Genomic DNA, 9,881 nt, shown 5'->3' with positions numbered 1-9,881 from the left:
AAGCGCAATCGCCACACTGCCTGATCCAGTTCACAGCGCACTTGTTACGTATGTATTTAACCTCCTGGATTCAGCATGCCAACTCAGACATGTTGAACAAAATGCTGCTGTTGATTAAATTGCAATTTCAATACTTTTCATTCTAGTAAACTGAACTCCAAGAAACCCTAAAGAAAACTATAATTTGTGAAGTTTCACAACCCTTGTTGGAAAACAACAAAGTTAGAGGATAATGTAAACTCACATGCAAAATGATTAAGCTAGGATCTTCTGCATCTTGAAGTCTTATGTACAGAAACCCACGTTTGGCACGTTCTGTTGCAGTACATATAGTTACAATTGCATAACATGGAATATACATTACTAGCATTACAAAATTATACAAAGAATCTCAAATTGCACTCCCACAGACTCCTATAACCTTTCACAGACGGCACCTCAAATGTGGCTATTTGCCAGCAATGTCTTTCCTAAGTTTTAACCTTAAATTGGAACATTGATATGACTGGGCATCAAAACAAACATACTGTAATGCTTATAACTGCAACAAATTCACAAACTTATCATGCATAAAATTCTAAAAAAGGTTTGAGCAGGTGCTCTGACATTTTATTGAACAGACATTACATATAGGAAGTAAATTCATTAAGCGGATTAAAATTTGCTATCAAACAGGTCTGATCCACAAGGCGTTTACTGTGAAGGCCACACACAGTACTGACCTGTGGCCACCATGGGGAAGCAATACCTGCTGGACATCTGTGACACATGTGTTGCACCAGATTACAGATGCTGTTTTGTGGGATTCTGTCCCCTTTACTCTCGTAAAGCCTGTAAAAGCCTAAGCCTGTTCTCTACCCCCACGAATGATCACTGGGGCTAGCATCTGATGCGCATCCATGGCACAGCTTTCACATCATCATCTCGCAGGTGTCACGAACAGTTCTTTCCGGGCCCTATGCAGACGACACGATCCGGATGGTGAGGAAACAGTAGGGAAAAATTAATGCTGGAGCGGGAGGTGTCAGGGATGAGGCCTGTGCCCTCAGGAGACGGACGTAGGGTTTCCTGGTGCGACATCTTACCCTAATGATGAGCCCCGAGGACTGGAGGAGCTGGTCTTTAAGTAATAACGCTAAAAGGGTACACCTGGAGATCTTAATCACACGGACATTAATGGGAGCAGTGGAGCGCCCTCTAGGGAGGGATGTCGGGCGTGTCACAGGGTTTCCGTCAGAGGTGGTCGAACGCTAGATATCCAAATCGCGGGGCTGTAGTCGGAGTCGAGGGACGAAGGAAGATTATTTAAAGACCTGAGTAACAATCCGAAAGAGAATGTCTCTGTAACATCGCCGAGGTAGGAGCTCCAGGGATAGAGGATTATACCGAGCGCAGACCTGAGGGAAATGAGGGTTTAAATATCCCGGGAGGTGGAGGGTTTGGTAATTAGTGTGGTGTCATGATTGGATAGTTGATCAGTGTGCTGGCGCTTGCTGGAATTCCCCATAGCTCTGGTCAGTTTAGCGAAAGGTCGTTTATGGTTGCTGGTGGACGCGACAGTCAATTCCTTTTTTTCTGGGATGGAAAGCCAGTGCGGTGTCGAGAATGAGTTTTTCCACTTTGGGTATTGTAATTCACGATACCGTTGTGACTCGAGTCCGTTATGATCCTGACAGCGACTGCTTTTGTCATTGAGTGCGGTAACGAGGGGCCTGCAGGCTTTCAAACAGGGAGTTTAATGAAGGATGTAATAAAAAATAAGAAACACTACCAGCTCCCTGTAGAATAATAGGCAATCTGAGCTGATAATGATCTGAAGATGAAATAATTAAGATGAAGAATTGAGTGAATACTGGAGTTTTGGGAAGCGAGGGAAACAGCCAATGTATAATGAGTACGACAATGAGGACTTTGTGGGGTACGGAGAGATATTAAAACAAATTGAAAACAGAAGCTTACAGCTCCAGTGTGGATTCGACAATAAATGGTTCTCGAGCCGTGGAGGCAGCAGATTCACAGGGAACTCAAAGTACACCAAAATGAGATTTCTGTAAGACTCGGCTTGAAAATCCAACCATTTTTCCTTTTTCTACTTCTCCCATATGATGTCCATTATTCTCCAAATAACTGTCGGGTGCTGTCTGGATCACAGTAATCAGTCTGTCTGATTAGTTATTTCTTCGGTGCTGGCTTTCAGCACCAGTCTAATTCTGGGTTCTAGTTAACAGCCTGGCCCTGCTCCTGTATTAAGCAAGGCAAAGGAAAACTTTTCTTTTTTTGCTGCTTTGGCTCAGCAAGAGAAGGTAAAAGTTTTTCCACATCACTCACATAGACTGAAGCAAATTCATTACAACAATGTTCCCGTAACACATTTTAGCTCCTGGATTTACAATACACATTACACCAAGGACACACCGTACGAAAGTTGTTAGTAGCAGATTGATCCAAGGATCTTCTCCAAGCCAGGATATCGGCTTCAGCAGCCTGACAGAGTAGCTTCTTCTATGTACCCACAACTCTTTATGTAAAAATGCCTCCTATTCTCGGTCTTAAAGGTAAAGGCATTTTCATATACTTCCCTACTTGTGTTTTGTGTCTTTATGCCCGGGAAATTCCCAGAGCTTGGTGAGGTTTAGAGTGAAGAAAGCTTAGGAAAGGTAAGCAACGACTGTAAACAACAAAAATCCTGACTTATTTCATTATTCCACAGACTACTGCTCAAGTGGGCTTGATCACACCGTGCACTTTGATACAGTACATGAATTGACTACCATCGAATTTGCCCAGCTGTAATTTAAACAGCAGCAAAATAAAATCACTCAGGAAATATTGGGCACAGTTTAATGTAAGATCTGCTAGAGCATGACTACCTCCGTGGTTTAATAAAAACATAATTCCTTACTTTTCCGTTTGCAGCCTGCGCCGCTTGATGTGGTGTGTGACGGTGCGGAGGGGGGGGGGCATCGCGGCAAGCACCGGCAAGAAGATCGCGGCAAGCACCGGCAAGAAGTCAACGCCCCTGGGAAAGGGGAGAGAGGTCAGCAGGGACCACGGACAGCACAAAAAGAGGTGAAAAAATAAGCAAAAGGCAAAAAAGAGTGTACCGCTGTGCCTCGTACCCTATTTATCGGGGTCCAGCCCGGGAAAAGAAGAACCGCTAGCACAGCTCTGACCAGACCTATTTAGCGGGCTCCAGTCTGGTAGGACAGGGCGCGTAAGGCCCAAAATAAAATAGAATAGAACTTGTGGAAAGGGAACAGCCCGCCCCGGTGGTACTGCACAGTGGGACAGACGGAAAAAGACAAAAGACCGCCTTACGCGACGCAGTCCCCTCCGGGGGAACCGGTGTAAACTCCCCCTTCCGGGGCTGGCCCTGCTCGTCCCGTCGGGGCGTGTCCAGGGTGCCTTTAGATAGATAGATACTTGATTGATCCCGTGAGGGGAAATTGCAGTGCAACAGCAGCTTTACACAGACAACACAGCCACGGTGTAACGAATGATACAATAATAATAATAGTACAACACACACAATACAATCAGTACAGTGAGGGGTGCACTAAAAGAGTTACTCACAGTCCGGACACACAAAGAACAAACTAGAACAGAACAGTACGCAGAAAAATCGTATCACACATATGAATATAAATATAGATGTAAATATAGATATAGATATAATTTTAGATATAAATTTATAGGACCCTCCCAGCTGTGGGCAGTCCTATAATCATCTTGCGGGAGTACGAGACATTTAGGCGCAAACGCGCAAGTAAAATGAAAAAGAATGAAAACAACGGCAGCGAACAACGTCGTTTCGTACTACAAGAGGCGAGGCTCCGCCCTCCTGCCAGGGCTCCGTCCCCAACCCGGACACGCCCCCGCGTCATGCCACAGCTGAAATCAGTACAGATACCGATAGGGGAAAAAAAACTCTACATAATAGCACTTACCAAGGGGAATCAGGTTACAAACACTTTTTTTAAATGTTATAAGTCATTTGCTGCTGTACACATAAGTACAACTTCATTGTGAAAATGGAATTAACCATCCTAATTATTGTAGCTCATCTCTATACGCTAAGGATCATTTAATAGTGCTCAACAATATTCTACAACAGGCGATATAATAAATAAAATGATCAGAACTCTAGGCATCTTTAAAGCTGGCAGACATTTGTTTTTTATTGAATAAAAAAAGAGGCTTTGTGATGAATATTGCTTTGAGATCCATTAACCTTTCTATACAGTTAATAAATGCGAACAATAATTTTTGAAATTGAATTGCGTGCTGTTGTTCGATCCCTTCTGGGATGGGGTGGAATGAAAGTAAATCAGTTCTACAAGCACCGTTTCTGTTGGATGTGATACCGGTTGCCATGGAATTGCTAATAAAAGAAAAAAATGATTCATGCCGTCTGCTGTGCTTTTACTTGGGTGAAACCACTGCAGATCACCTCTGGTGGCAGTATGATAAGAGGCTCTAACACGCTGTGTTTCTCACAATGAGAGACCTGTTCAGGGATGGGGAGGGATTTGATTTGGATGTCCTGGGATGACAGAATTACTGGACACCTCTGTCCCTCCATGTCCAGACGGTCTGACGGTTCTTTTATCCCACAGGAGAATGCCGTCAAATCTTCAGACAATTCAGAAGTCCACAATCGAGCGTTGTTTGCTTCAAGGACAGCTCACATTCCTTTTATTTGGTTGAAGATGTGAGGAACCATGACAGACCGTGTGTCTGCTGCCATTAAACCCTGCCAGAGCCTGTTTCGTCCATCACAGCTTCTTCCTGTGGCCTCTGTCAGGCGGTGTTAAAAACACCTTTATTCTCTTCTTGCCTCAGTCTGAACTGAAGACACATTTGCCTTCTCTGCCTTTCTCTTAAGTAATGCAATATGTTTCCATGTCATTCTCCTTATTTCAAATCTGAAAGATTTAATTCATGGAGGTTTGAAGGCAGCTATCTTCCTTGGGAAATTCAATTTTTTTTGTGTACAGTATTTGTAGCATTAAATGATTTATGGCTTTTCGTGTGCATGGCCTAAGATTGTAGGTTTAATTCAATTCCTTTGTAAAACGTCATCACTTAATGTTGCATTTTGTAAAACTCTTCCATTGTTATGGTCCTGTGCTCATTTTTTTTTTCATTTGGAATTCTCACGATCCTTTCTTTTAATGGCTTTCCAAGTCAGAATCACTATGTGAATCAATTTGGCTTAATCAGATCAGGTTTGTGCTTTCTATCAGTACATGCACTTGTCAGAGTTGTCCACCATTTTCCTCACTGCAAGGCCTGCCTACAGCCATACGGTAAAGAAGAGCTGATGTCACCCTCTCTGGTGATGCTGCAGACTCACAGGTGACCACTAATTAGTGAGTATGTGATGCTTGGGAAGTTAACGATAGCCTGACCAGTCCTGGCAGCTCTCCTCGCAGCAGTTGTGCACCATCTCAGTTAATTCCATTGCCCACACACAGACTGCCAAGGTCTGGCCTATAAGGCAGCACTGATTGAGTCTAACACAGAGCAAAGGGCTTGTTGCTCTCCACCTGACAAGACCTCTACAAAACAAGCAAAAAAAAAAAACCACAGACCACGCAGCGGTTCTCTCCCACAGGCAAGTGAACCCTTAACAGATGGCTCTGTTTGAGTGGTACATGTAGAGCAGCTGGTGCAGAACTGCCTTTTCACAACAGCTTCGGATTCTGACCCTGAGAAAAAAAGAAAACATTTAGCCGAGAGGAACGAAAAAGACACAAGGACAGTAAGACTAAGAGAGAGGGATCATCACAAAGAAAGAGCTGCTTCCCATGTACTTCTTACCTAAAATGCTCAACAACTTATTTTTATTAAATAATAAAAAGATTATTATGTTTAATGTATTCTTCCATTCAGTGTCTTCATGCACAAATACAAATTGCCAGCTTGAATAACAATTACAGTACTTCTTCAGGGAACATCAATATGGGCAGAATTGTGTCTGGAATTATTTTCTTCTTAATGTAACAACATATCAGTGCTTTTTAGCCAGTACCTTGTAATAAATTGCCTTATAATCACTATTTGCATGGAGGTTTGAACATTTCAGGCTGTGAAGACAATTACAGTGCAGAAACATTAGTTTAGCAGAGGAAATGAAGATGCAGCCTGTCAGTCATATTCTGAAAAGGATGTATTAATGTTCCACTCATGGCAGAACCAGAAGGCTTGGGGGAATCTAGACAGGACAGTCCATTTATAACAACTTCCACTGATGAGGGACTGCTGGAATGCGCTGGACCTCACCAGCATTTTGAATGATGCTCAATATCATAAGAAAACAGCACAGGCTGTTAGGGTAGGGACAGAAGCCATCTGTCCCTACCAGCTCAGCTGTGCCTACTTTGGATTTCACAGTGATTTAAGATGGCATCTTAAAGATTGGACTGTGCCAAAAGTATTAACGTAATATCATGTGCATCATTTTAGATGCTTAGTTTTCCCTGCCACCAGTGAGAGAGATCCAGTTGGAATGTGTTCCCACAAAATCTCAAAGGGATTTTCCATTCACAAAGCAGATGCATAAGCAGCCATCTCTTTCCTTTGGCAAGCGGAACTGATTTTTGTTGGAAACAATGACAACTGAAAAAGGGTAATAGCATTGCAGTGGCACGCTGCAGTGCTAAAGCACTGTTTACCCATTTTAATCACTGCTTTCTTAATGTGCTTGGCTTCTACAAGAGCACAGGCTCAGTCATGTTAACGGAAAAAAGGGTACAGACAGGAGGACCCCGTTCTAGCCTGTTTGTTAGTTAATAGTTTATGTTGAGATTAAGATGCTCTCATGAGAGGAATGCTCTTATCCAGCAGTTTTATCAGCTTTACCAATATGGCTGGGTGGCTTGCTCCATGCTCCCACCACCCTTTGCATAAAGATGTATCCCACCTTCTCGTGCGTCTCGAAAACTGTTCGTCCGTCTAAAAACTGATACACTGCAGTATCAGTTTAAAGTGTGTGTGCTTAGAAAAGTAGAAGTTGTGGGGTGAAATTTGGATTTACAGAGTTTACAATGGAGGTTGTGCAGGAGGACAAGGTCCCCTATACAACCAATTCCCTGCTCCCTCCTTCAGATCCAGGTGTTGCTTGGCAACGTCATTCCCAGTCCACGTGTGGCTTGGCAACAGTCCATCAACCCCATCCTCGCTGCCCTTGTGTAACGAACAGTTCTTTCCGGACCCTATGCGGACGACACAATCCAAAGAAGTGGGGAAACACTGGGAAAAACGTCATGCAGGAATACGGGGCTGAAAGCAGGGGGGCGTGTCCGAAGTGCGCTGGTGCACGGGGGAGGTGTGGCCGAGGCAAACGATCCAAAAGAGTAATCCAAAGAGGGAATCCAAAAACACACGAGTAAGTCCAAAGCCAGGAGATCCATCAAGACAAGGAATTAAAAACCATGAACCGGGTCGGAACCGGCGGACAGGGAACAGGAGCGGGAACAGAGATTAAAACCTTAACGGGACCAGGCGCTTCCAGGTCCCGGACTCGCACGGCACGGAAACCAGATGCAGAGCCCGGATGAGCGTCAGCGCCTGGCTTTTAAGGTGGGCTGGGAAAAGGGATCAGGTGCACATAATAAAGTCTAAAGTGAAAGGGCTGGAGCACCCTTAAGGAGGGGGGACTATAATCGTGACACCTTGTAGAAGCCCCTGGGCTGATCTCACCTGCGCGAGGAGGGGGCGAATCACTACCCACTCGTGGCCCAAGTTGTTATTCCTCAAGCCAAATAGACTAAAACCAAAGTAAACCTCCTGGCACCCTCAGCCTTTAGCTCCACGGGTCTCTTGAATTTTGAGGCTACTTCTGGTGTGTGCAAGTGCTTTGTCACACAGAGGGTGCTGAAAGGAAGAGTGAGCACATGTAGCTCATTAACAGCCTCATTTTTGATGTGTGAAATATATGCTAGTAGGGACAGTCAGCTGGAGAGCATAATGTGAATGAATATGTATTTTAATGTCCATTTTTATCAAATACAGTATAAAATATTCATCTTCCCCCAAATACAACATTTTTTTACATGTGGAGTGTCTTTCATGTTCTTCTCTGATGGAGAAGCATGGCTTGCATAGGTAATCATTAATCCGCCACTTTCCATTCATTTGCTTTAAACAGATAACGTCTTAAAGGATTCAGCACAGAAGAGCTTGCACAAGATAGCTATTTGATTATAAATTAATAAAACCCTGAAGGGGGTCAGATGCCATAAAAGATTCATTAAAAGTAAAGGATATTAAAGGCAATTACTTAAATGTCAACACTGTGTTCTATGGTGTCATTAATGTTTTTTTTTGAAACATTTGCTTTATATCACCTCTTTTAAGGTCATATAAGTAGTTTAAACATTCTTCCATGCATCTTAGTTTCCTTTTTTGCTTTTAGATCCTACTAACTCATTTTTTCCTTTTTTGTTTTGAATGATATAAAATTGCGTCCTATCATGTATTCTCTATGTCTCCTCGAGAATATGTCTTACAAAGCTGAGAGACCGTATTCTAGGCCATCACTTGCACAGCGGTAGAGAGGGGACAGAAGTTCTTTTGGAGTGACATGCCCAAAGCGAATGTAGGACAGAGACTCATTATCTTATTTTTAAAACAAAAAACAAAGGGTGCAAGAGTGTCTAAAGATGCTTAAAAAAAAAAAACCTTAAAGCACAGCTTGTTCTCTTTAAAATGAACATAAGAAAGGTTACAAATTAAAATAAGCCATTCAGCACATCTATTTGGCTAACTGATACCAATGATCTCAACCAGGTGTGTCTTCAGAGGGGATATTTAATCAGCTGTAACAACATGGCTGGTAACCCTGTTCCCTACTTCCACAACTCTTTGAGTAAAGAAGTGATGGCGAGATCCACCAGCTTGTGTGCGCCGCCAAAACTGTTCAACTGTCAAGGGAGCTAGGAGGCAACTAAATATAGTTGGATCCTCCATTGAAGACTGATTTTAGCTTATAGTTTCACTGTTTAGCTCTCTGGAAGTGATATTCTCTTGTGCTTGCAGGACACTCCCTTGAACCCAGCAATGCACCTGTTTGATCTTTGCGGGCCTGAACCAGGGCTATGCCATGAGCCTAGTGTGACTCAGATCCCTCAGTGGAGTGCACAGGTGGCAAAGTGGAGTGCACAGGTGGCTTATCAACCCTGATAAGTGTTATCAGGGTTGATTGACGTTGAGCTGGCCTTGCCCTCATCTGCGTGCTGTGCTGCAGTGACCCCTGGTGGCTCCCCAGGTGCTTGCGAGCTTGCCGCCAGTCAGAGGGAGCTGCATCACTCCACGCCCTGGCTCCGACACTGCGGAAATGTCAGAGGAAGCAAGGGTCACCTCGACAGGGTAGGGGCAGCATGAAGATGGGGATGGTGGGAGGGGAAACAGTACCAAACTGGGCGATGTTCCCCGTTTTAAACTCAATGCATAACACTAAGGGCATCATAAACTCTTTAGTTTCATTTTATGCATGGGATATCTTGTAGCAGGAATGGATGAAAGTGAACGTCTAGACCTTCTCCTTTAAATTGAGAAATTATGATTCATTTTTCCATCACACACACACACACACACCAACCCCTGTACTCACACGGGAAGAATGGAAGAATAAGATTAGAGGCAAACAGGCTTCTCTGACCCCGCTGCACACATTAAGATGTCCGTGTTCATCTTTTGGCGTGATAAAACAACAGGATGTCCAGCTCTTCCCGAAATAACTGCAGGTGATCCGGAAGCTGCAGGAGGCACTCGTTCACCCGGGAGCAGAGATTGCTCAACAGCATACATGCGTTTTCTAGGAAAGTAACATTCCTTCTAGGAATCACTTACTGATCCGGTGTATTGGAGGTCTCTAG

General features: G+C 43.8%; 1 long non-coding RNA gene across 1 annotated transcript; it reads right to left on the bottom strand.

The window, feature by feature from the left end:
* Positions 1–4,152: 4,152 nt before the first annotated feature.
* On the bottom strand, positions 4,153–8,024 carry LOC148650648 (uncharacterized). Its single transcript, XR_015926179.1, has 2 exons — positions 7,705–8,024; positions 4,153–5,711 (listed from the first exon to the last, which is right to left on the bottom strand). It is a non-coding gene; the product is annotated as an uncharacterized LOC148650648 (long non-coding RNA).
* Positions 8,025–9,881: the final 1,857 nt, after the last annotated feature.

Source organism: Lepisosteus platostomus, chromosome 13, assembly GCF_059453375.1.
Source record: "Lepisosteus platostomus isolate fLepPlt1 chromosome 13, fLepPlt1.hap1, whole genome shotgun sequence".
NCBI classification, from domain to species: Eukaryota; Metazoa; Chordata; class Actinopteri; order Semionotiformes; family Lepisosteidae; genus Lepisosteus; species Lepisosteus platostomus.
The sequence above is the reverse complement of the archived record's forward strand: the minus strand, read 5'-3'. Positions and strand labels throughout refer to the sequence as shown.